General features: G+C 39.5%; 1 protein-coding gene across 8 annotated transcripts in view; it reads right to left on the bottom strand.

Moving 5' to 3' along the window:
* Nucleotides 1-27,107, bottom strand: part of SEMA5B (semaphorin 5B) — a 498,410-nt gene that overhangs the window by 314,176 nt on the left and 157,127 nt on the right. For all 8 annotated transcript variants that reach the window (XM_067473384.1, XM_067473381.1, XM_067473388.1 and 5 more), the window contains one exon: nt 14,974-15,034. The gene's annotated coding sequence lies outside the window, so the exon portion shown is untranslated. The remainder of the gene's footprint in view (nt 1-14,973; nt 15,035-27,107) is intronic.

Here is a 27,107-nt window from a genome sequence, read left to right as displayed (position 1 = left end):
GATGAATGCATGAACATATGTGTGAATGCTGAGTAAAAATGTAATTCCCCTTTTGTTGGTTTTTCAGCCAATGTAACTGTAACTTGTTTTGGAATTCAATGTAGTTACATAGAATCTGTATGTCTGTGTGTCTAAATGTTGTGTTGTAAAAGTTCCGATACACTTTCTCTTACTGGAAAATGGCAATAACAAGAACCCATGCTTTAAAGTTATTGAAAGTTTATTCATAAACACAACTACCATATATATCTTAGAAACACAGATATCTTCCAAGGTCCCGGGGCCTTTAGAAACCATAACAGCATTGCAACAAATATGGTGAATAGCACATTTGAAATTATGTACTTAAGCACTTTGGTTCAGTTTAGTTCCTTTGGTTTTTAATAGTTTTTCTACTTTGGGTTTTGAAATTAGTAAGGTGCAACTTTTTTTTTACATCCCTGAGAAGGCAAAATTAAGCTTCCAGCAATTTTGAAAATCTTAAACTGTGCTTTTTTCTTCTGATTAAATTAAGAACATGTGTGTAATGAACTGAGAACTGTCAAATGTTCATTATGTTTTCAGTCTAGAAACTACAAAGCTGTTGACAATCTAGGATGTAATCTACCTAAAGGATCACTTGATGACATATTAAAGAAGCACCCATTAACAGGAAGTAGGGTGATCAGTTAACAGGGAAAGGATATGGGGATAACAGCTTTCTGTCTTTCAGGAGAAGGCTTATGTGAGCCTTCACTCTGCAAGTGCTTGCCTTGTTTTTGTGAAGAAAGAGCCTGTGTGCTTCATTCTTCCCTCACTGATGCAAATACATCTCTGTCGCATGGCACCAACAAACCTTGCCTTTGTTTGTTCTCTCTCCCATACACACCACCCAAAGACCTTTCATGATTTCAAAAACCGCTCCCCATCAAGGGACATGTGCCGCCTCCTGCTGCCAATATAGCTTCCTTCCAGCTTTGGAAGTGACCCCCCCCCCCCTTCTAGTCCTCTCCTCTGCTGCACCACCTTGGGAATTAGCTGCTACTGGAAAAGAGAGAGAAGAGCTAAAAGGAAGAGGAAACTTGGCTTATGTGGCACAAAATAAAGCACAGCAGCTCTCTCACACACATGTTCACACCCCTAAGGATCCAGAAGCTGAACAAAAATGAGGCCTGGGAAACAGAAAAGGCACTTTCTCAAGAAAGGAATAACTGACTCCTCAATCTTTCCCATTGGGACAATGTTTCTAAGGCAGAATAAACCACTGCAGGAAGCTTTTTTTAATGTGTACCTGGGAGTGTGTGTCTCCTATAGAATAAACAGCAGCTGACAGCTTTCATTTTGCAATCATTTCCTGCCCTTCCAATACCTATTTATTACTTTCCCCGGGTTGCCCTTGCTGCCACCTCAACACCTACCTCATACAATGCCTAGCAATACAAAGCAACATTCAAGCAACACAAAACTGCAAGCCACCCCTTTCTCTATAAAGCACCAGTGTGTGGCCTGTGTTTCATTTGCAACTGTAAATGAAACAGGCCTACAACTGTGTTTATAATCCTCCTTAATTGAATTTCTGTGACAAAACCCAGAGACAGTGTTATTACCCTCAAGTTAATGTTACCTAGGGGGCTCCTGGGCAGTCTGGAAAAACATGACAAAAAAAGTCTACATGGGGCAAGCTTGACTCCAATTAAGAATCATTTTGGTATCAGTAAGAAGAAACTTTTCCCTACAGGGTGAAAGACAGAAAGAAGTTCCAGAGTGGGAGGGAGAAAAGAAATAATATAATATCAAATACCAGAAAGGTTTTATGTTTGAAAGTTAATGCTTTACTCCATCCTTCCTCAGGTCTTCCTACCTTGGTCCAATTCACATGATTTATATGATGTTTAAATGGCAATCTTAGAGTGAAGTCACAGAATTCTGGCTTCCTCTTTCATTTTCTTTTTTGCTTTCTCTTTTGTGCCAGGGCAGATGGCCTTGTTCGTTCTCTCATCACAGTTTTCCATGTTCTAGAAATTCTTCTTAACATGGCTAGAGAAAGAAGGCAATAAGTCATGATCTTAATGGGCCCACAAGGCCAGCTGTCCCAATTAAAAATCAACCTGCGTTAGATATATCAGGTAACCCTGACATATTAAAAATGGTTTCGTGATTCAGCATGTGACTTTGTAAGAGATGGCCACCTCCACAATCCATTCAACTATAAATGGAGAGCAGAGACCATTAGTATGGAACATTAATGATTCCCTAAGAAGCAGGTGGTCAGGGTGCCACTCATGGCTACTCCGAGACCTTTTCAAAAACTGAAATTAATAAGCCACTTCAAGGTCAGAGGATCACTTTAATAGTGTGTCAGGGGAATTACATGATTACAGGGCATGTCCCCATAATGTGTTATTTAATGTCGTTTAATGACATTGCCCATACAAGTCTGGAAGGCTTTTCAGGGGTAATCTATAAACAGATCACAATTATGGAATCTCGTGAAGTCTCCCACTGTGATTTAGTTGTCCTAATACAGGTTTCAGAAATAAATCTGTTGGGGGGAAATAGTGTATCCTGAAGTTTCCATAAAACTTCAGCAGAACATGTACATGGTTGTACTTACTAATTTAACATGCACACAAATAGTATATCCTGAAGTTTCCATAAAACTTCAGCAGAACATGTGCATGGTTGTACTTACTAATTTCAGATGCACACAACGTAAGAGGCTCTGTCTCAATCTGGTCCCCCTTGGTCTGGAGAAAATAGAATATGCATAAACTACTTCAAGTTGACTGATAATGTAGCAGATTTTCTATGTTAGTGTCCCAGTTCAAAATAGCCTCCAGGTGAGCTCTCTTCTAACCGATTAAGACATTATTCTTGCCAAAAAAGTTCTCATCATCTGAAACAAGTTCTGAAAACAAAGCATTGAAATAAATTCTTGTCTACTATTAGAAACATCCAAAAATTGGAAAGTTAATAAAACATTTTCATTGAATTACTGAGGAGTAAGGTCTTAAATGCTGGCATAATTTTGAGTCTTAAGGTTGCTTTATAAACACTAACCATGGGCCTTTGAAAACTGAACAGACTCACCATCAAAAGATGTACCAGATAGAGACAAGTAAAAATGACTTACTGAAGCTGATCCTCATTTTCACCCATTAGAAAAACTAAGCCTGCATTCAGCTTGTCAGTGGAAGAAGTGTCTTCAACTCTTTGTAAGCTGCTTCATGTCACCCAGTGTAATCACATGTATATTTCATTATTTGCTCTCTCAGACAGTGTGATGTTTCTTGCACAGACCAAAAGGGTTTACTGTCATAAATCCATTCTTACCATCACAAAGTTGCCACTTGGGAAGTTTTGTGGATATGACTGCTCCACCTTTTCAATGCAAAATAGCAGATTTGCAACATATATTTAGTAACACAGAAATACCTATATGGACCTATAAATACAGAGGTGGAGCTTAAAATTGTGTAATACAATTGGAGTGGATGGAGGAAAATACCACCTCTTAACCAAAACACAATTTTCCCCGGAAAGTAATAATGGACATTTATGAAATGGAAATTATTATGGGAGTAATGGGTTCTCCTTTCCCCTTTTATACTCCAAATTTTTAATTCAACATAGCGCATCTTGATGAGCTGGAACTTTACAAAAGTATGTGAGATCAGTCAGAAGACTAATTGTTTCTAATGAATATTTAAGCAGTCATGCACAATGCCCCATTTCAGTGTTTTTGATGCCTACTTTGAAAACAGTGTGTGTACTTAGGACACATTGCCCTCACTCTCAAATTGTCCCATTTGTCCTCACTGAATCCAGCATGCAGGGGAACATGACTGGCTGCTCAGAAAGCATGATGTCATCTCATTCACTACAGGATCACTAATTGACTGGGATGACCAATATGACTTGTCTGATTGAAAATCCATTAATTAGGAAGAGAAAAACTGGCAACTATCAGCAGCAGATGGTGAAAAACTAGCAATAAACAAGATCAAAAAGAAAGCAAAATACACTCACAATGACCGTTTTGTTTAACGCGATATGCCACTCTTCCCCAAGAACAAATAAGACAACCAACCACAGAAGAATAGGATAACATTCAACAGAGTTGAGCAAGTAACCTAGGGGTGGAACCATGTGACCCTCCAGTTGCTGCTCAACAACAGATCCATACAGAGCAAGTCATCAGCATCAGTGGGGAAGAATGGTTTGTGGAGCAGTTCAATATCTGGAGTATGCACCCATTGAAATCTGGAATCCCATCCAAAATTGCTATTTTGCAAGGAATCAGAAATGGGGCACCCCTCCATACGCAATCTTTCCTAGACCACAGTTTTTTAAACTGTACATCCTGGCCCCAAATGGGATCCCCCTGAGCTCAGAGCTTTCCAAACATTTCATGTTTATTACACAACTAGCCGTTCTCTGCCACGCATTGCTGTGGCCCAGTCTGTGAATATGTGTTTTGTGTGTGTATGTATGTGTATATGTGTATATATGTGGTTTTACGCATGCGTTGTAATGTATTTTTATTTTTTGGCTTTTAAAGGCTCTTCCACTGTGTTTTTCGGTGTTTTTATGAGTGATGGTCATTTGTTAGCCTGATAGGTGTATTGTGTCCAAATTTGCTGTCAATTCGTCCAGTGGTTTTTGAGTTATGTTAATCCCACAAACAAACATTAAATTTTTATTTATATAGATTTCTAGACATTCATCATTTCACAACACAATAATTCAGTTTTACTAGGAAACAAGAGATACACACACATTCATAAGTGGTAATAATAAAATGTATAAGGACGTAACATATCTCATGAAAACCTTACATTTATATTTTTTAAAAATATATGATTTATTGCTTGTTTCACATAGACTCAGAGGTTTCTATGTCCGTGTGACACACCTACGTATTGCAACTGAAACACCAATGTGTCAAAACACACAATTTGAAAAAGCTCTGGCATAGCTCAATGTTAGGGTCATGAAAAATTTGGCAACTGTAAAAGATTTCTGAACAGCACTCATTTACACAAATCCGTTAGCAACAATGTGCAGCGTTTACAGGGGACTCTGCAGAATCATCTTGGTTTAGCAAGCCTTGCAAATGCCAATTTATTCTCAATAAATGTTTGATTTTTATACCTATGTTATATACCTATATACTTGGAATCACATTTCTTGGGCAGAAAGTGGAAAACGTTTAAGAAGCCCTGTCTTAAACAACAAGGAGGATCCCTCCTTTCCCAAAAGGATGGTTGACATGCAAGTTTGCTGTGAGACTAGATTGGAGAATCACATAAACAATCAGCAGTTCTCAAGACAGGCTTGGGGATACGCAAGTAGAAAGCTGCTTATCACACACTACATGTGGCCCACAACTGGCCATCTCTTTTCCAATGAGCAATATTTTTCCTTCTTCTTTGACAAGCACTCCGTTGTCTCTGAACTATTCCGTCTCTGCCCTACTTAGATCTTTTTGCCGTGATTGCTTGCTCACACCTGTGCGTGACATTGCTGATTAACTCAGAAAGCCTTCACTTGCCAATTCCCCCACGAAATCACTCAGGGCTCAAAGGGGATGGGTTGAGTTATCACTTTTATCCAACACTACTCCAAACATCTGCAGCTATATGTAATAAATGAGAGGAGGAAGACACACATTTCTTTTCGCTTTTAGGATGGAGACCAGTATCCCAGGAATAAGAATCTCTGTGGATTAATCAGGCTCTCGAACATTATCAGCATGGTGGCAAAAAAGAGAAAAGAGGGAGAATTTAAGAGGAATGATGACATGGCACAAGCAGAAAGCAACATATATTTTTATGTATTTGCAAAATGCCACCGGCAGCAACTTTCCTAGTTAATTGGTTTAACCTTATTAAATTGAAAAACCTATTTGTAAAGAGCAAGATTTTTTTACCCTCCTAAGCCTGCTCAGGTCTTGAGTCCAAACCTTTGGTAGCTCTTTAACAGCCAATGTTGTATCAAGTTCCTTTAGCAATAAAAGACTAACAACAAGGAGGTGGGGTAGAAAACAAACCATGTTTTTTTCCTATAAATAATTATTTAAAAATATTTGGGAATGTATTAATAATTATTATTGTCAGTAAATAATATAATAATATATAATAATGATTACTTCATATTTGTATCCTGCCTACATCTCCCCGAAGGGACTCAGGGTGGCTTACATGGTGACAAACCCGATCAATATAGTATATAGTATTTTATTATTTATTTATTTATTTCATATCAAAAGCATTGCATAAATTGGACTGATAAAAATAGAAAAAAGAGCAAAAAGAGCAATGGCACTGTCTGTAGCCTCCAACAATTCTTCCTCTGTACGTGAAGCAAGACATAGTGGACAAGCATACAGATGCGGAGTTGTCTGTTGTGCTCCACAGTCACACAAAGTGGAGGATTCTTTTAGGTAGTGCCATTTTGCCAGGTTGTCTTTTATCTGCCCATTCCACTTCTGAGTCTGTTCAGGGACTTCCAAGTTGCCCATTCTTGGTGTGCCTCTGGAGGAAGACCCTTGTGGGGGGGCCACCCAGTTGGGATTTCCTGGTTTAGCTGCCCAGAGGGATACCCTTGCTGTTGCTGGAGGGGGGGGGGGGCAAGAGGACGGTAGTTCTCATAAAGCTTTTCCTTGATTTCCTTGAGTCTACTGGGAGGAGGCTGGTAGCCATGTAGTGGATGGCTTTCACAGTGTTCAACCTTATTTCTCTCACATTTAGCAGCAATTTCCCGTCGCACATCAGGGGGGTGGGGGCAATGCCAGCTAGCTTGTAGAGTTTATCAACAGGTGTAGGTTTAAGATATCCTGTGATTATTCTGCATGTTTCAGTCAATACTATGTTCACCTGCTTTGAATGGCCAGACTTATGCCAAACAGGGCAGGCATACTCAGCAGTTGAATAAGACAAGGCTAGGGCTGATGTTCTTATTAATTATGGGTCTGCACCCCATGTGCTGCCAGTAAGTTTCCCCAGGATGTTATTACGTGCAGCTACTTTGTGCTTGGTGTCCAAGCAGTGTTTCCTATATGCTAGTGTTTGATCTAAGGTGTCACCGAGATATTTAGGATGGAAACAATGTTCAAGCTCTTCACCTTCCCAGGTGACTCAATTTCCTGTTGGCTTCACGGTTGCATATATATCTCAAAATAATTAAAATATAACACACTAAAATTCATAAAACAACATCATAAAGCAATATAAAACAAACTACAACATAACATTGTATAAAAACAACTATCGCGCAAACCAGCAATGGCCTGAGAAGTAAACAGTCCTGAGCTCAGGTGGGCCAGCTGGTGCAAATCAGTTGCAAGGACAGGAATGATGGATAGTGCAGAAGCCAGGAGACAAAATTAGGAATGGAGGGCAATAAAAAACACGGCACTGTATCTCAGGGTAAGGAGCTGCAGCTCCTTTGGGTTAAGCCCTTGTGTCGGCTGAACTGCTGACCTGAAGGTTGGCAATTCGAATACACGAGAAGAGATAAGCTCCTATCAGCTCCAACTTCCCATGGAGGGGCGTGAGAGAAGCCTCCCACAGGATGGTAACATATCTGGGTTTTCCTGGGCAACTTCTCTGCAAACAAACAATTTTCTCACACCAAAAGCGACTTGCAGTTTCTCAAGTCGCTTCTGACACAATAAAAAAGTAAATAGATTCATATTTGAAAATATGCGCACAGGCACACACAGCTATGTGTTATAACTCTATATAGCCTCTATATAACTCCATATAACTCTATATATGTGTGTTATAACTCTAAAATCTCAGTGAAATTTCTAGAGGTTTTAGACATTGGTGTTTTGGAATTTTCCTTTGCACTTGTCCATTTAATTTCTTTCTCCACATTAAGTCACTCTGCCTTTCACTAAATAGTCTCTCTGTCTAACCTGCCAAAGAACTGCCAATGGGCCCCTCATTTTACAGATGAATAGGCCAATTTTACCAATGAGAAAAGGCTTTTAATGTGCCATGGCGAGAGTACAATGAAATGTGGCAATTTTCCGGTGTTAATGATGCCACTATGCACAGATGAGGGAAAAAACAAAATCTTGCGTGTTTAATGGTACACAGGCCTTCCATAGCCTATTGCATTTGAAATAAGATGCAGGACTGTGGGAAGAATGGACTGTGTCCTGGGAGGGAAGTGATATTCAAAGATTGTAGATAAGCCTGCTTAAAAAAAAAAGATGTACATGTACATTAATTGTATTTAAAGTGCGAACCCACTTAATGGAAAGGTATTGTAGTTTCTGAGATAATTTCACAAGACATGATATTTTTTTATTGATCTGAACTGGTTGGTGGAAAAAATCAAGTCATCATCAAAAGATAAAACAATAAAACTAGATGTGTAGGTACTATGTGACCCTATTTTTGACTAGTTCTTTGCACGTCATTAAAATGATCTTACAGAGAAAAGAGAAAACACCTGTATTAATAAAGGTAAAGGTTTGCCCTTGACATTACGTCTAATCATGCCAACTCTGGGGGGGGTGGTGCTCATCTCCATTTCTAAGCCAAAGAGCCGACGTTGTCCATAGACGCTTCCAAGGACATGTGGCCAGCATGACTGCATGGAGCGCCATTACCTTTCCGCAGCAGCATTACCTATTGATCTACTCACATCTTCATGTTTTCGAACAGCTAGGTTGGCACAAGCTGGACCTAACAGCAGGAGCTCGCTCCGCTCCCCAGATTCGAATCGCCGACCTTTCAGTCAGCAAGTTCAGCAGCTCAGCGGTTTAACCATGGGGACTCCCAACCTATATTAATACATACCAATTTCTCAGGTATTTATGCATAAAGCAACTGTTCGATAATAGCTGCAGTGTATGAGTAGAATTTTCTACTCATATACTTCCCTCTTTTGCTATTCTAATATTTAAAATAGTTTCCTGTCTATCAAGGGCCTATGGATCATTCATCTTTGTTCGTAAGCAAAAAAAAAAAAAAAGTACTTTATGTTTGCCTGTTTGGACATGGAGATATGTGGAAACAAAGAGGATTTTTTTCCTATGTTCTTTAAAAATATCTTTTCAGTTTACATTCATAACTATGCATGTATTGCAGAGAAATCCACCATGGATACCACTGGCATCAAAATGCAACTGTTCTGAAAGGATAGAATCTGGCAAATTGTTGCAATAATTGACTGACTGATCCTGGTGTCTGTGTGAAAAGGATCATTGTGTGTGCATGGACCTTCAAGTCACTTGTTGACTTGTGGTGATCCAACGCATTTCATAGGATGTTCTTAAACATGTAATATTTCGAGGCGGTTTTGCCAGTTCCCTCCTCTGAAATATAGCGTAAAGCAACTGGTGTTCGTTGGTGGTTTTCCAATCAAGTACTAACCAGAGCTGACATTGCTTAACTATCACAATCAGACAGTGCCTGATGCATAGGAAGGGTCACTAAGGGCCCTTCCACACAGCCATATAACCCTGAATATTAAGGCTTTGAACGGGGATATCTGAGTCCACACTGCCATATATTCCAGTTCCAATCAGATCATGTGGGATATTATTCAGCTGTGTGGAAGGGGCCTAAATCAGAAACTTACATAGGTAGTTAGATATATTTCATGAAAAATATTACCTGTTGCACATTTATAGTTCACATAGAATAGAAATCTGCATAGAAAGTGTCTTTGTCACTATTTATTATTGTCTGTTCCATTCCTCCTTACATTTTCTTAGCGATGGCATCTGTAATCCAGATATCAGTACAGAAAATGTAAACTAAATGACCTACTCCTCAAATTAAATTCCTCCTCCTGATACATTTTCCACTTCATTTTATTTGCATTTTTTTAACTTTATAAAGTCCCTTGGTGCCATTCCAGTCTACCTTAATTTAGGTGATGAAACATCCTTTCTTAAAGACAATTTCTTGTTCTCCCCTGGATGAAAGGGGAAGGTTTCTGTTGAGTCATTTAGTTTTATTTGAAATGCAAATGATTGGTTCTGCTTTACATCTCGTTGGCCTGTTTCTTCCTCTCACATCAACAATTAAGAAATAGCGGAATTGTTTATGTGTCTGAATGATCCAAGATGGTGAAGATTGATGCTTACATTAGTTGCATCTCCTTGTACCATCTCCACAAAAATTATCCTCCTTTTTCTCTCTCAAAGTGGAGGCTGTGATGACAATGATGATGAAAGAGATGCAAATAAAAGGAGAGAACATCAAGTATCTTTCCACTTATATAAATACATGTAAGTAGGAAAATGTATATTATTTTAAGTACTGTTTGCAAACCAAATCCGCACATAGGGGGAGAACATCTGGAAAGATTGCTCTGTGAAAACAGAAAAGACAAGAGCATCTGTCTTGCCAAAACACATGTGAAGCAGATTATATGAAATTAATACATCCCTATCTATAACAGAAATACCTGGGGGAGTCCTGGCATTATATATTTTTAAAATTTTCATTAATCTCTCTGTCTTTCACTGTATTCCCGTCTCTCTCTTCCTCTGCACAGTTAGGCAGTTAGCATTCTGAATGAGTGCCTGGGTATAATAATGGGCCAGGTTAGGGACAGTAGACAAGGTTCGATCTGTTACTATTGCTGCTAAAGGTTACTCAAAGAAGTGTCCAACCTATACCTACGGTGGGGGGTGGGGGGGTGGTATTCCCTCTAAAGAATAACAGTCCCCCCCCCCCCACACACACACACACATTCACTGGTGTTAGGAGTAAAAGATTCCCATGAAAGTGGAAGAAACGTTAGGTTTTTTTAAAAAAAAAAAACACTTCAAGAGAGAACATGACTCTTGTAATCTCTAGGACCTCCAGCACAATCTATGGTCAACCTCCAATAGCATTGTCCTGAAGGATCTATAAATGCCTGAAGAAGTATGCTCTCCAGGATTCTCCAGCTCCTTCAACAATTTTATAAGTAGCTTTCACCAGATATTGACCAGAGAGTTGTACTGGAGGACCTAAAGATTCCTCAAGAGAACATATTAATCAAATCAGTGAATCCAAAAGTGAAATCTTGAATGTGGGGGTTTGACTATAGTCTCTTACTTTGGTGGTGTTCTTCTATTTACTATATAAGGCTTTGGTGACACATTCTTTTGTCCTCCGTGGGAAAGAATGTCCAAACAAAGCAAGGCACTCTGTCAAGAAAATAGAATTTTTGAACTTACCATATTTGTTTTTCCGTTAGAGAACAAACTAAATGAATACTGGTATGTAAAATACTTTGTGGCACAAAGTGCTTTTTAGCTATTTAGGATGAAATGTGTTCCTACTGGAAAAAAGATAGCCTAGTTAAAGACAAAAATCAGTAATGTGTGGGACTGGCTTTGAAAAGGGCGTGGAAACTTCAGACAGTAAAATATAGGGTAGCAAGATCACTGATGAAGCACTATAAATACAATAATTAAGCAGTGCGTTGTGGTCTTCACCAGGTTGCACTGTGTTCTAAGGCCCAATTCATTGGCATTAATTTTCAAATGCTTGGATATTTGGAGCCCAGGTTTCTTCCTACTTCCTTTCATGTATAGACAGTTCTAGGGAAGAAGTGGAGTATCATCCTCACCATCACTACTACCATCATTTAGAGACGGCCTTTTCAAAATAGTTTTAGGGGAAAATGTATGAAAGTATAAGTGATATAGGACATCACCCAAAGAAAGTATTGTTGGGAGTAGAAGCCAATTTAAGAAAAAGAGGCATAAGAGAAGGCCTCTCCTCATGGGATGGAACCTTTCACAGAAATGGTTACAGCTGAGCCCTGGTACCTTAACTACAAGATGAAGAAGGAAAGCTGCTAGAAACATCCCTAGTACCTGGCTCTGAACCATGTCATCTTGATGTCTTGGTTTAGATTGTGTCTGACATTCACTCAATTCACTGGCTGGACTATATTAATTTATCCTGAACTACTTCTTGGCTCTGAATCACTCTCATCAGTTTTATCTGTCCCTTGTAGGACTCTGCTAGCTTACCCCCATACACTCTCTTTTTGATGTTTGTTTTGGATTTGCCCTCACATGGATATTGACTCCTTGTTCACACTATCCCATTCCAGCTCCTTGGATTGTCCTAACAGTGCTCCTAGATTCCAACTAGGCTTGGCTTTGCCTGGAATAAGAGATTTGTGGGTCAAGTATTGGATATGCAAGCATCATTCCTAGTTCCTTCATAGATGCCATCCCAGTGTCTCTGTGACAACACAGAGGTTGCAACAGATGCTTCTGCCAGACTGAAGCTGCCACATCATTGGCAACTGTGATAAAACAGAGTACCCAAACGAAAACACAACCCTCCTAGCTTCACATAGAAGATGGAGGTGGGGAAAACCCAGTGGGCATCCATAACACAACTTTTGGGCATTGTGTTATCATCTTTTCCATACACACACTCCTAGCCCACATTGAGGAGCTTAAGTGGAGCTCCACAGAGGTAGTATCATGGTTGGGAAACACCATCACTACACAATGTTCAATTGTAAGTGAAAGCTCTATAATTTTCCAAAACTGTTCTAGGGCTTTTTAGACCTTCAAAATTTTTATGCTGATGCTATCTTAACCTGTTATGACATTTTGAATTTTATATTTTGTATATTTTATGGTTTAACATTTCCTCTCTGGAGCCCTAGATAACTTGTTGTTAATGGCCAATATAAAATGCTGCTAATAAATAAAATTAATCAATACAACTAAGCATTAACTGAGCTTGGCTTTAGTGTGCAAAAATCATGCCAACCCAGACTTCTGTCAAAGGTCTTCTGAAAGTTTTTAACCCCACAATTTATACATTTATGTTACTGACTTAAATCTTGTCAGTTATACAAGCCTGCTAAAATTAATGACTTGTTTCTCTCTTGTACTCATTTATGGAAGGAATTGTAAGATCCAAGTTGAATAATAACATGCATTCCTCAACTTGTCCCACACTGTTAGAAACAGGAAAGGCTTGGCATATGGAGGTGTGGGACGTTCACTGAAAGAGTAGCAGCTAAATTATCACATATCAAGGGTGACTGTACAATGAGCACTCTTCCTACTGAAGCCAACAGGATCTGACAAATCGTCCTTCTACAAAAAGCAATAGGAACTCCACAAATGGAACAGCTACAAGATCATGACTGCAATTTCTATTTAACTATGGTGTCACTGATTGGATGAGCAAACGTGATTACTAGGGATTGGATAGGGCAGAACAGTGAAAACCAACACAGGGTCTCAAATGCAAAAAAGATCCAAGTGCAATGTTACTGGTATATTACAGTCATTTCCTATAGCTCCTCCTCCTCCCCATTAGTTCTTCCAAAAAAACACTCCTGATGATCTTGCCCATTGATTAAAACACATTTTTCAATGCCTTGTGATTGAGTTTCCTGATAAAGTCTGATGAAAGTTATCAACTTGGCCTGGAATAAAAGGTGGGATCAATGAGTTTTCATTACAAGATATTGATTGTTCTGAGTTCCTCGCTGAACTAAACAGAGATCCAATGAGTACCTTAAATAAGTAGCACATTAAAACAGTCTGACCAAAATAAAGAATCAGGGCTTAAATTTATGACTATGAGGCTCCTTCCACAGAACTGAATAAAATCACACATTTTCCGCTTTGAAATGGACTATATAGCAGTGTGGTCTCAAAAAACTCAATTCAAAGCAGAAATTGTGGTATTTTCTGCCTTCATATTCTGGGTTATATGGCTGTGTGGAAGGGCCTATGAAGTGTATAGTGTCAAAAGCAAAGTTAAGCAATCTCAGTCAACGTGCACAAAGAAACACATTACATTTATGCAGTGGTGTTGAAGCCTTTGGCTGCAATTGGCTGAGCAGCTATGAACAGCCTGGGGAGGAAGGAATCAGTTCCATGCCCTGTCTTCGGCTGTGATGCACAGGTGGAGACTGTTCTATAACTCAGGGAATGAGAGTATAAATAGCCTCTGAGGATGCCTGTCATAGATGTGGGTGAAACATCAGGAGAGAATGATTCCGGAACATGCCCATAGCCTGGAAAACTGACAGCAATCCAGTGATTCCAACCATGAAAGTTTTTGACAACACATTGAACATCTCTACAGGGAGAAACTGTTCCAAAACACATGGAGACTGGAAAAACTAAGGACCAGGAAAGCACATCTACTGTGCTTCCTGACCTTCCTTCTAAACCTCACAACCTCTGAGGAGGCCTGCCATAGATGTGGGTGAAACACCAAGAGAGAATGCTTCTGGAACATGGCCATACAGCCCGGAAAACTCACAGCAACCCAGTATAAATAGAATTAGATGGCAGAGCTTGGATTGGAGATGAGTATCAGAGAAATGCTGGAGAAAGGAAGAAAACACGCAGAGGAAGAGGGCAGTGAGAAGAATAGAAACAGGTAATGACAATGACCCGTAGGAAGAGATGAGTATGCCACAGGGTGGAGAGCCAAGCAAGGCTACTACAAGCGAATGAGCAGAGCAATGAATGACTAATTTTAACTGTTATGATACAGCCATGGGAGAACTTTGAAATCATGTAGTCATCTGAAAATCAGATCACTTGCCATCTGTTGGAAACTGATCCTTTTAATTGCATGCAAATACCATGCCATCCACCCCAGCTCCAAAAGCGCTTCTAAAATTTGGAGGGGGAGGCTAATGTCATGAACAGTGATGCATGTCAGTTCTGTCACCCAGACAGAAACTGTACAGAGCTCTATCCTAATCCCTCCCAGCTCATATGGCAGACAAGATACAGTACAAAACCTGAACCAGTAAGTTTACTACACTCTCCCACACTAGTTGAAACCTTTCTTCAGGGAATTTACACCATGATTCAAGTTTTTTTTTTTTACAGTCTCTAAGTGACCTGCGGGAGAAGTCTGCCATCTGGACACATAGAAAGTCAAAGGATTCAGAAACAAATGGAAAGATCTAGAAAGAGTGTCATCACAGCTTTAAAAATAAACCCTGGAAACTCAGTTTTAAAATACTTACTGCCTTTGCATCACTAGTGCCTCATCTTGAGGTTCATGCTCCGCCGTAATCCTGTTACAACCTGAAAGAAAAGAAAAGCACATGAAGAACACAATGAAAATGATTAACCACATACTAGCAGAACAGAATAAAAACATGATCTAGCATTTATATCTAACACCTCAATCCACCAACATTTGGCCAAATAAAAAAGAGACATTTCTAAATATCAGGGGTCACTTTCCAATAGCAAGTTTGTGTGCAACATGGTGCTTTGGTCCTCATATCCATGTATGCATGCATAACAGCCTAAAGCCACAACAACAACCTATTCAACTCAGAAGTTGACCCTCAGAGTGAAGCAAACCCACAGAGGAATACGGTGCCCAAATGAACACATTGACACATTTTTAATAAGGCTCCCTAAGCTTCTTCAAAGGCAAAATAAGGACAGGAGAACATATCATACAATAGATACTACTCTTGTTGTACAAAAAGTGCATCTTTTTGTACAAAAAAAAAATAAAATATATTCCTATTCAGTAATTCACCTGGCTCACATAAAGGTTAAAACGATGGTAGGGGCTGGAGCAGACATGCAAGCCTGCTCCCAGTATCCCTATTCCTTTCTACATACAATGCTAAGGTTTGGGAGAAGGAAGAACATGTTCAGCTAAATGCACCACTAAGTAAATCCCCTACATACTCATTTATTTATTTATTTGGTGCATTTGTTAACCGCCATTCTCAGCCCTTCGGGCGACTCATGTATAAGTCTACAATTTTTAGTCAAAAAAATGAATCACAAAAACCAGAGTCGATTAATCCACAACTCAATGTGAGTACTGTATCTTGATTCTTAACTATTCCTTTCTCTGAGTAGAGTAGTGAAAAGCAAGAGCTTAGTCCAACCCAGCAGAACCCAAAAGACGCAGCAATCCCCTCAATTCTCTCCGCTGTGACATAGTTTCTGGCCTTTTTCAATGACTGAGTGGGGAAATGGCAACAGGAGCAGCTGATCTCTGAGAGGACATTGGTGTTTTCCCTTCTTGATAGAATTACCTTCAAATTATTCACAAGTCATATTTTGAAACCATAATTTTGGTTCCTAAACCTTCCCTCAACATATAAATGAGCTGGTCTTTACATAAGTATATATGGTTTTTGTTTTTTTGTCGTGTCAGGAGCGACTTGAGAAACTGCAAGTTGCTTCTGGTGTGAGAGAATTGGCTGTCTGCAAGGACATTGCCCAGGGGATGCCCAGATGTTTTGATGTTTTACCATCCTTATGGGAGGCTTCTCCCATGTCCCCGGATGAGGAGCTGGAGCTGATAGAGAGAGCTCATCCGTGCTCTCCCCAGATTCGAACCTGCGACCTATCGGTCTTCAGTCCTGCCCGCACAAGGGTTTAACACACTGCGCCACCGGATAATTAAGTGGTAATTAATTTTAAAATGAACCTACAGGCTAGGGACAGAAGGAGTAAGATCTCCAATTCCTACCAAGTTCCTCCACTGGGCTAACTAAAGGCATACTTATAAACATTTCCAGAAAGCCATTTTCTTCAGTAAATCTTTTCCAGACACATACTGTCAATGCTACTTCCATGTCCTATCCCAGCCAATTTCCCAGGCTGAGGAGGTGGGGGGAAAGTCTATAGAGCTTTCACTCTTACTGTTTCTGCATTCTTCCATATACACTCGAGTTTGGTCTTCATTACAAACATGATTGGCAAGCAGTTATTATAAGTTATTAATGTCTCAATGAACCCTTGCTGACTTGTCTATCTCTGTAGGACTGTAGAATCCCCTACACAGATCAGCATTTTCTTAATAAACAAAAGACCATAATAAGATTCAATAACATGTAAACCAACCAAGAGGAAGGAGTTTAGGGATTATTATCTAGGACTGTAAAATAGGAGTCCCTTGAAAAAAGCTCCATCCAGGTGGAATCTTGCAGCTCTAACTTGGAGGAAACTTTCTAACACACCCCGAAGAGCAATGCTGTGGGCTGTTCTGCAGAGCAGTACAAATTAGTTAACGTTCATCACATTTATTCTTAACATCTAAATCTCAGAGAACTATCTACCCCCACTCAGGAAACAGAAACATATGTGACCTTTGTATTCAATCCAACTCAACCAAACACAGCTCATTTAGAATTTCATCGCGCTCTCAACAGTGATTCAAAGCACTTGGCAAATAATCTTAAGAAATAAACAGATCTGAGAAAAATCTCAATGTCCCGAATGGCCGTTCAAGGAGACAAATATAGCTTGCACTACAGCTCAATTTATCCAGAATATTCTGTTTTTACATGTAAGACAAGATGCAGCTAGTAATGCATTGGAACAGAAGATGGAAAATGGATGATTGTACCTCTGAAAGCTTCTCTACCTCCATAGTTCCCCACTCTAAAGAAACATCCCCACTGTCCTGTTCTGACAATCAACATTTTTATTCATGCAGAAAATTTAACCATTCTGTTAGACACAAATTTTATCGTAATTCCAACCCATGCAGATTGTACCACATGAATCTACTGGATGTAAATACTGACTGGGAAACACTCAAACTGCAGTGCGGGAAAAGCAACTGCAAACACTGCTCCAATTGGAGGGTGTGCTTAATTTTGTTTAATGTGACAGTTGCTTTGTCTAACACAAGGTGCTCAGCATATCTCACAACAATAAAAAGAGTAATATGACAGAAAATAAAACCTCACAAGAATCAATCAAATGCAAAGCAGATAATACAGAATAGAGTCCATCATCAATATTCATAGCACAGCTGAATTGTTAAAAGTGTACAGAATTGTTTAGAAGCACATAGAGGCAAGCCTCTGTAGAAAGAGACACCACAATTCAAAAAAGGAAAAATGTGGATACTAGAGAACATCATATTTATGCATTTGGGCAATGTGTGGTCCTATATGCTGCTGAATTGCAGCTCCCATCAACAATCATAATTTAACTATACTGGCTTGAGATAATGGGAGCTGCTGCTCAACAAAATCTTATGAGCAGCACCTTGCCCAGCAATGATTTGAGGGCTTCAAAAGTAAATGACACAGTGGCCTGAATTTTTGTCTCAGATCAAATGGGGAATAATTGCTTGGTCAACAACTGCTGGTTTCAAACACTATTTATTGGCACAAAAGTTGGCTGGTTGCTTCCCTAAGATCCTCCAACACATTTCAAGAGGAGGCCTATGGACAACGTTCAAGACAGTAGAAAAATCTAGACCCAAAATATTCAAACTCTGCCAACCCAATGATTCTCATTGACATGTACACCTTGCAATGCCCATGTGAGTGCATGTGCTTTTGCGTCATCTGTCAACTTATGGTGACTCTATGAGCATTTCAAAGAGTTTTCTTAGGCAAGGTATACTTAGAGGTAACATTAACATTTGCTTCCTCGGCATATTGTCTCTAAATTCCTTCAACTTTTACAAAATCATCTAGAATTTCATGTAAGTACAGACTCCTGTATTCTTTATTATATGCAGAATAGAAGATTGAATCTTGGCAGGTACAGCCTATAATACAGAATTCAGAAAAGCTGGCTTTCTTCTATGAAAGAGATCAATCCAGGTTGGGAAGGGATCACACTCCTGAAGTTTCAAAGTTTAGAAAGACCAGCAGAAGTAGACTAGGCCAAAGCATATAGAAAATCAAGCTCCAAAAGCATGGTCTGAAGGTAGAGCAATCCACAGAGGCCAAAGCTGTCATACTCTAAAGGCAGCCATGTATGGAAAGGGAAGAAGAGTTTAGCTGGCAGAACCTTTTCACACCAAGGAAAATTGCTCAGAAGTGACAGTCCAGCCTCAAGCAAGGGCTTGCAGATACAACCAGATGGAAGCAGCCATGGGAAAGGGTCTCATCTAATAATACAACTTAACAGCAAGGCTTGGGTTGAGCCATAGATTTCACTTTTAAGAAACATAGCTCAATTTACAAACTTTCATAGAAAACAACACAGCTTTTGTGATGAGGAAGTGTCATTGTTATAACCAGACCTGGACAAGTCAGGTCTGGCCAGACCTGGAAATACACTGGAACCTTAATACGTAATCTTCCTTTTTATCTTTGTCTGTTCCAGAACAGCTTCTTGGAGGTCAGAAACTGAATATTAAGGAAGTGGATTATGAATATTACCATTTTCAATGTGAGATTGTATCAATGTTCTCCTTCTTGTTTGTCCATTGCAAAGCACAAGGAAGCATTGCTTGACAAAGGATGGCATGTATCACACAAAAGGATAAACAAGCATTTGTACAATACATAAAACAAGCCGATAACAAGATCTAGGAGTAAAATGCACTATTATTAAAAAATTATAATAGAGAAATTCCCTCCTGCTTTTTGTACTATAATCAACAAGTAAAGTATTTTACTTTAATACAAGACATGAAGAAAAACATTCAGCAACAGTTCTGGTAAGTATAGTGTTAATTCCTGTAGGGGTACAATACTTAAGAAAATCAGCAAAAAACTATTTCCAGAGTGACAGATAATAAGACTCCTACTACATGCTTATGCAACAGACACTTCCTCATTTGTATCCGTCTGAATATTCATGAATCACCAATGGCTCTGAGTGAGTACATAATCTGGTTCTGTCACTTCTTGTTTCCAGTTATGGTCCTTGTGTAGAGAATCAGAAGTGTGAGCCACAAGACCCTCAAAAAGTTCTTGGCATGGTTTCTGCTGATGGGAGTTGCAGTCTAAAATACCTGGAAGACTACATGATTCCCATCCCAGTTTTAAGGAAACTGTAAAGGGAAGGATATAATAACCTTTCCTGGGACTGGGCTCTGGACGACTTTCTAGTGAAAAGTTAGGTTGTGATCATTTTTGTAAGAAAAAGAAAAAGAAAAACAAGTCTCAAATCAGGAAAAAATGCAACTGCTTTGCAAAAAAAAGTTAAAATCGGAGTGGTTTCCTTTGAGTAGTTTTGATACCAAGCATCCGGATTGGAGCCGCGGTGGCACAATGGGTTAAAACTTTGTGCTGGCTAAACTACTGACCTGAAGGTCAGAGGTTCAACTGTCATCTCCAGCTTCCCATGCAAGGATATGAGAGGAGCCTCCCACAGGATGGTAACACATCCAGGTGTCCCCTGGGCAATGTCTCTGCAGACGGCCAATTCTCTCACACCAGTCACTTCTGACATCATTCAAAAACTCCAGATAAGAAAACACCCAAAGAAGATTTGGGCTATTTTAGTAAAATGGCTCCATTTTGAGTAGCTGTTGGCATCTTTTAAAACAAGGTTTATAGGAGCTATAGGTTGCAGACATAACTTCAAGTGCATACTGCATGTTACTGCTATGTCAGTCAATGTTTCTTGGTAATTTCATTGTGTATTTGAAGAACAAGCCCTTCTTCTACTCTACCTCAGGGTTGGGCAAAGCATGTATGCAGTTCTTGAAGGTTGTTTCTTTGACCTTTGGCCCTTCCAGATTCCCCATTCACCCTTTTTCCGGCCATAAAGAGGGTGAATGGCCTCTCTTGGAAGCCTCCCAAAAGTAGCAATTTATATTCAGTAAAGTTTGAGAGGCCCCTATACACTGCCTAACAAATAAATGCCTGTTTGGCAAAATACCAATAGACCAATTTTTAATAAATTTTTGGCAGCTATTTGGTCTTTAAGAGGCCTCAAGGCCAGAAGAAAGGATCCCAGACCCAGTGTAGTTATCCAGCACTGCACAATCCTACCAAAAAAACCTTGGATTTGACATTTTGACTAGATGTTAAACATTACAAACACCGTAAATGTTAAACATTGCTGCACAAACCATTTAGAAATGCATGAATTGTCCCATATATACATATCTCCTAGAAAGCATATAAAACAATGGTTCTCAACCTGTGGGTGCCCAGGTGTTTTGGCCTACATCTCCCAGAAATCCCAGCCAATTTACCAGCTGTTAGGATGTCTGGGAGTTGAAGGCCAAAACATCTGGGGATGGGTTGAGAGCCACTTATATAAAGGAACGGCACTCACTTGCCAGTTTCTCTGCGGTCTGTTCTGTACTCATAACAACATTTAAAGCCATAAATTCCATGGACGTTAATACTCAAAAAACACCTTTCCTAATTTACACCTGCTTGTGTGAAGTCTGAGGCCTGAATCCCACCAGTGGATAATAATATATTGTATGAAGACATACAATAACGGCATTCCATGCAGTCATGTGGGCCACATGACCTTGGAGGTGTCTACGGACAATGCTGGCTCTTCGACTTAGAAATGGAGATAAGCACCAGCCACCAGAGTTGGACATGACTGGACTTAATGTCAGGGGGAAACCTTTACCTATGAAGACATAAGAAAGAGACTTCTCTAATTAGGGTTCCTTGTTTATGAAATGCCATCCCCTTAGAGCCCCAAAAGGTTTTATTTCAGTACCTAGTAAAATATGGCTTTTTGTGAAAGCTTTCAGTCTACTCTATGTCTATAACCATCCCCTTATCTGAATAGAAAGGCATGGTGAAAGGCAAGAACTTAGTTCATCATGGGAGAACTAAAAGAAGCACAGATCCACTCTTTTCTATCTGTCATGGCATTGCTTCTGGTCTTTTTGAATGCCTGGGTTGGTAAATGGCAGCAGGCAGCAGCAATCATGGACAGTTGATCCCCTGATGCAGCATAGGTGCATTCTCCTCTCTGTGAAATGATCCTCAACTAATGGCTGAAAAAGGCAGGCCAGAAATACTGTAAATGAATAATAATAATTAATCCATTTGGGCCTCAAAACCTGCTATCAAATTATATATGAGGTCCACTTATCCATGAGTATATATGGTCATGATTTGATATAGTTTGTGTATGTAAGTAGTTTTCATTGTTTTATCTTGTGTTAATGGATAGTTTACCTTGCTTGTTCAATAGTGTAATATGTGGCTAGAATGTAAATATTTTTATACAGAGATCTTTAGGCTTAGGATCTTTAGGCTGACCACCTGCTGCAATGCACCCTGAGCCCTGCCACATGCACAATGGAGGACCTTCTTGCGGCAACACCAGAGGCACTCCAAGTGGCCAGATACTGGTCAAAGGACATTTAACCAACTACCAAGTTTGCAAAATATGTGTGTTTTTTTTCTTTTTCTTTTTAATCTGTGTGTTTGTTTTGTTCTGTTAGAATTGTAATACAATGGTATGGTTGCTGATGACACGATAAATAAATAGGCTTAGGATAAAATATAAATGTTTGATTTAAATGAAATAAGTATGCCTCACTAATGATGTTTGCCGGGCTATTCTATTGCAACAGTCATCTGATTCATGAAAACCCAAGCATTTATGAAGTCTGTTCAGTTTTCTCATATGGGCACTGACATATTTATTAGTCTTGCTTTGCTGTTTTTAAGACTATTATTATAGATATCTTTCTGACAAGACATGCATTTATTGGCATTGAATGTTAGCCATTGTGTTTATTTTGCTGGAAACGGCCCTGAGTCCCTCCGAGAAGATAGGGTGGGTTATAAATAAAGTATTATTTGTTTGTTTGTTTGTTTGTTTGTTTCAAAATTGTTTTTGTGCTATTTTCCTGACCTTTGTGGCTACAAGATGAGATAGAAATTATAATAAGTAAATATAACACTACTCTTTCTGCATCCAAAAGCAATGATGTCCCAATTTGCTCTGTGATCCAAGTCACCTTCTTTATGAACGCCTTTCTTTGCCGTGTGCTTCACGAAATGGGTGGACATCTTTGCATAAAACATAAGTTGACACAAGGCCTTGTCTTCTAGCTTGCGCAGCTGAGACGGTTCCTTAGATACCAGTGAAAGCCCAAAGACAGGTCTTGGCTCTTCAAACTCTTTTCTCTGTGATACTTTTCCACAAAGTAAGAAAAACAGTTTTTGCAACAGAAGCGATGAGAAATGGAGAGATATTGTTGTCATGCCGGGTAACATACCAAACCATCTGGAGACAATGTCAAATTGGGGGGGGGGGGGGGGGGCTGAGAGACAGCGACACTTTTGCCTGCTACCTATTAGGCAGCCGCGTTAAAACTGATGATTGAATGAGATCCAAGGATGTTTCCCCCATAAATCAAACTCATGTTATACTTGGCTCGAAAGGATGTGGCAAGCTTGGGAAGAACCCTTTTTGTCTGCAAACTTGATTAACAGAACTTTTAAAATACCACAGAGACAAACAATTTTAGCACAGAAAGAAAAATCCGCCAACAGCTGTCAAATAAATAAATTCACAAAAACATCAATTGAATGATATGCCCAGTTAAAAATAATGATTCCCTCCTTTCCCACTCCTAAATGATTCCTTAGTAAAGTGTTAATTTGTTTCTCCTTGTGGCTGTTTGATGTTGAAAGAATTAAACTTTCAAAGACGATTACGTGCAAATTAACTAGTCAGACATGCCAAAGGTGATCAGATGTGACAGCGGATGCATAATATTGTACATATATATGAAAGACAGAGAGGGTATGTGTGTGTGTGTGTGTGTGTGTGTGTGTGTGTGTGTGTGTGTAATGAGCAATAACAATAATAATAGAGAAATTGTCCTGTCAAATCAAGCATAGCATTAATAATAAGGAAATGTATATGGCAGTAAAAACTGTCATTTCCACAGCTATTAATGTAAATTGAACATTGGTAGCAGACACTAGCAAAGGAATATAAATCACACTTCATTATATTTCAGAATGTAAGTGTCGACTCCCTTACCCCGCCACCGCCACCTTCGTCTCTCATTAGGAATCTGCCCCCTGTCAAACAACTTCACTTGGATTCTGTCATTTTGCAGGAGACAACTCCCCAACGCACTGATAAGTGACAATTTCATGCTATTAAAACACGAAAGCTAATCTGATTATGGTACTGAGGCAAGAGTAACCACACAAGGAAAATAATATACCGATACATCTGAAGCACAACCCAGAAGACTTTGGGGGAGAGGCATCCATTTCAATAAAACATATTCTTTTCCACATGGGAACGAGTGAGATGCCCCGTCAAATTAAGAAGCACACCTGGAAGATGCTGCTGCATAATTCCATCCCTGTCACAGCAAATTTGAAGCAATAAGCAACAGAGAATTTGAGCACCTTAAAACAACACTGTGGAAGACAATAAAAAGTTGGGACTGAGTAATAATGCAGCATTCCGCAGTGAAGCTTCTGATATGTTCATTTTATCTCCATAAGCAAGTTCCTGCACATGACTGAACTGAAATGGGGGCCATCTTTCTTAAAGAGAGGGAAAAATCCATCATAGTTCTCTCTCTCTCTCTGGGCGCATCCAGATAGCCTATTTATTGCGGTAACTCCTGCAATAAAGAAGGTGCTGTCCAGATGACATCCTGGACAATCCCGAATTAATTCACTACAGACCAGGAAAACCAATTAGATAGTGGATTTATTCCACACCTTCTTGGAAGGCGCGGGATAAACCCACTATTTCCGGTGTCTGGATTGCAGTTTTCTGGACTAAATTAGTCCAGAAAACTGTGGGAATGCCCACTCCAACCCCCCAAAGCCCCCAAACTCTTTGAAAAGTGAAGAAAACTTACCCGCAGCTCTCCCAGTGCATAGAAATGACACGCTAGGAGAGCAGGAGAGGGAGGAAAATCCCCCCCCTCTCCTAATGCGTCATTTCTACGCAACATGAGAGCTGCTCCAAGAGGCCTGGTAAATTTATTTTACTTTTCAAAGTGTTCTGGGGGCTTGGGGAGAGGAGGGAGGGCCTCCAGATGTACTTGCAGGGCAGTCCCACAAGAGTATCTGGATACCCACCCGAGAAAACATGCACTTTCTGGGGGGGGGGGGGTGAATAGGGACTCAGGAAGATCCACGCTTTTAAAATGCAGATTCTCCTGGGATAAAGGCCTGTCTGGAACCGCCCTCTATCAGTTTCACCGCTAGAAACCGTTCTTCTGAAAACCTAATCCCTTTGTTGGTGTTTCTTAAGGACACATTTTACAAATGTGATTGCATGGTTGCCCTACTCTTCTACAGTGGGCCCTTCCACAACACCCTATATTCCAAGCAGGAAATCCCACATTATCTGAGTGTGGACTCAGATAACCCAGTTCAAAGCAGATATTGTGGGATTTTCTGCCTTGATATTCTGGGATATAGATCTGTGTGGAAAGACTCTGAGAGTTTAGTAGTCAATCAGGTAGGTGGCTCACATGTATCAAAAACCTAGCACAATTAATTTCTGTAGCAACATCCAGACTACAGAATGAGCAACAACTGTATTAACAATATGCCAGGTGCATTTTAGTGGCACAATGAAGACACTCTTTTTAAAAGAGAATGGATTTTAAGATTAAAATCACTAGAGCTTACAGGTTTAAATGAAGATCTGAATTTACAATCTCTCATATAAAGATTATTGTGAAGATATTACAGTAAACTGTGGTAACATTTAGGATGATGGCATCTTATATCCTTGAAACTCATTTGAGAGAAAGCACTGGTTCTTTTTCTCTCCTGACTACCGAGGTCAGTACATAAATATCCAGGGATGATAGTCTGTGGTTCTCTTCGCTTAATGGTCCGTTTCTTTGTAGAATGTATTATACAACTCCAGAAATGTCTATGTAAAGGTAAGCCTATATACTTGTTGTATAATGTAAGCTATGTGTTTTAAAGAATGTAACGTTTTGTTCGTGTCAAGAGTGACGAGAAACTGCAAGTTGCTTCTGGTGTGAGAGAATTGGCTGTCTGCAAGGACACTGCCCAGGGGATGCCCAGATGTTTGATGTTTTACCATCATTGTGGGAGGTTTCTCTCATGTCCCTACATGGAGAGCTGGAACTGACAGAGGGCGCTCAACCTGCTCTCCCCGCATTTGAACCACTGAGCTCTCGCTCAGCAGTCCTGCCACCACTGGAGGCTCCAGAATATAACTAATTTTGTGTTTCCCCTGTTAATGTATTGAGTGAAATTATATTGGTATAACTTGTGTAGCCCCTGAGGAAGGCCAACTCCGTTCGTGGCTGAAACACACTGGGCTTTTGAAAACAAATAAGCAAATGACCACCTATCAACATGTGGGGACTTGTCTCCTTATTTTCTTTGGCACAATTAATATGATATGATAATAATATGATTTTAATGACACTCAGTTTTACACCTGGAAAGTTTAGCCTCAAGATTGCTATCCTCAAAACCATTTCACAGCTGACATTTTTGTGGATTTGGTATTGTTAACAAAAACCTCTTGCCTCTGCAGTTTTACTTAAGCAAGACAGTGCTTCAGTCTATAAACTTGGGCAATGTATAGCCCGAAAAAACCCGCAAGAACTTGGGCAATGTATCTTAAGGATAGAGGCCATGTTGCTAATGGGATTTTGGAAACTACAATCCAAAGACTTTTCCAAGCTGAAGAATATGCCCTGCAACATAGAAATGCCAAATACAGCTTTTCCAGCAGCCCTGTAATATGTGAAGAGACAGATATGAACTACTTAACACACAGGAGGATATCTCGATGTGTCCCTAATGTGTCTGCTACATGTTTAAGAATACACACAAATATTTTCTTCTTGTTCCATGGGTTTTCTTTTGAGGAATGCTTGTATAATTCTGACCAATTTAAATATTACTTTATAATGTGTGAGACAACTCTTAAATTAAATGCCTTTGCTTCCAACTTGAGCAAAGTCCTGATAGAGTATTAAAAAGTAAGATGTACCCAATATAATTATTTGGACATCGATTTATTTTACAGCCCCTAACAGATAAAAATCTGTACAACCTGATTTACTGGGTAGCTGATAAGAGGCGGAAAAACAACAAAAAACCTAGATATCAAAAATCTAAATCAAAACAAACATTTCTCCCTATTGAGAAAAGGGGAGTAGCTATATTAATCAGTGCAGACAGTCTTTCAAACCAATATGAAGCAATATAACTTGCAGAGGCAGCCGCCGCTCACCTGGTTTTTAAACCAAGCTGTCTATCAGGAATCAAATAGTAAGTAAACATTTGGAAAGTGCTCCTCTGAGAGTGAAGGTTTTTAAGTCTTGAGTCACAGGATCCATTGAAAAGAAAAATTGCTTCTGTGCATTGGGACAAAGCTTTCCCTTCTGAGAACTTTATAAAAAGAAAAAAAAGGAGATAATCTCTTTACAAGATGCATCCATATGGAAATTCATTACTGT

This window comes from Anolis sagrei, chromosome 1, assembly GCF_037176765.1.
Source record: "Anolis sagrei isolate rAnoSag1 chromosome 1, rAnoSag1.mat, whole genome shotgun sequence".
Classification (NCBI taxonomy): domain Eukaryota; kingdom Metazoa; phylum Chordata; class Lepidosauria; order Squamata; family Dactyloidae; genus Anolis; species Anolis sagrei.
This window is presented reverse-complemented; position numbering and strand designations above follow the sequence as displayed.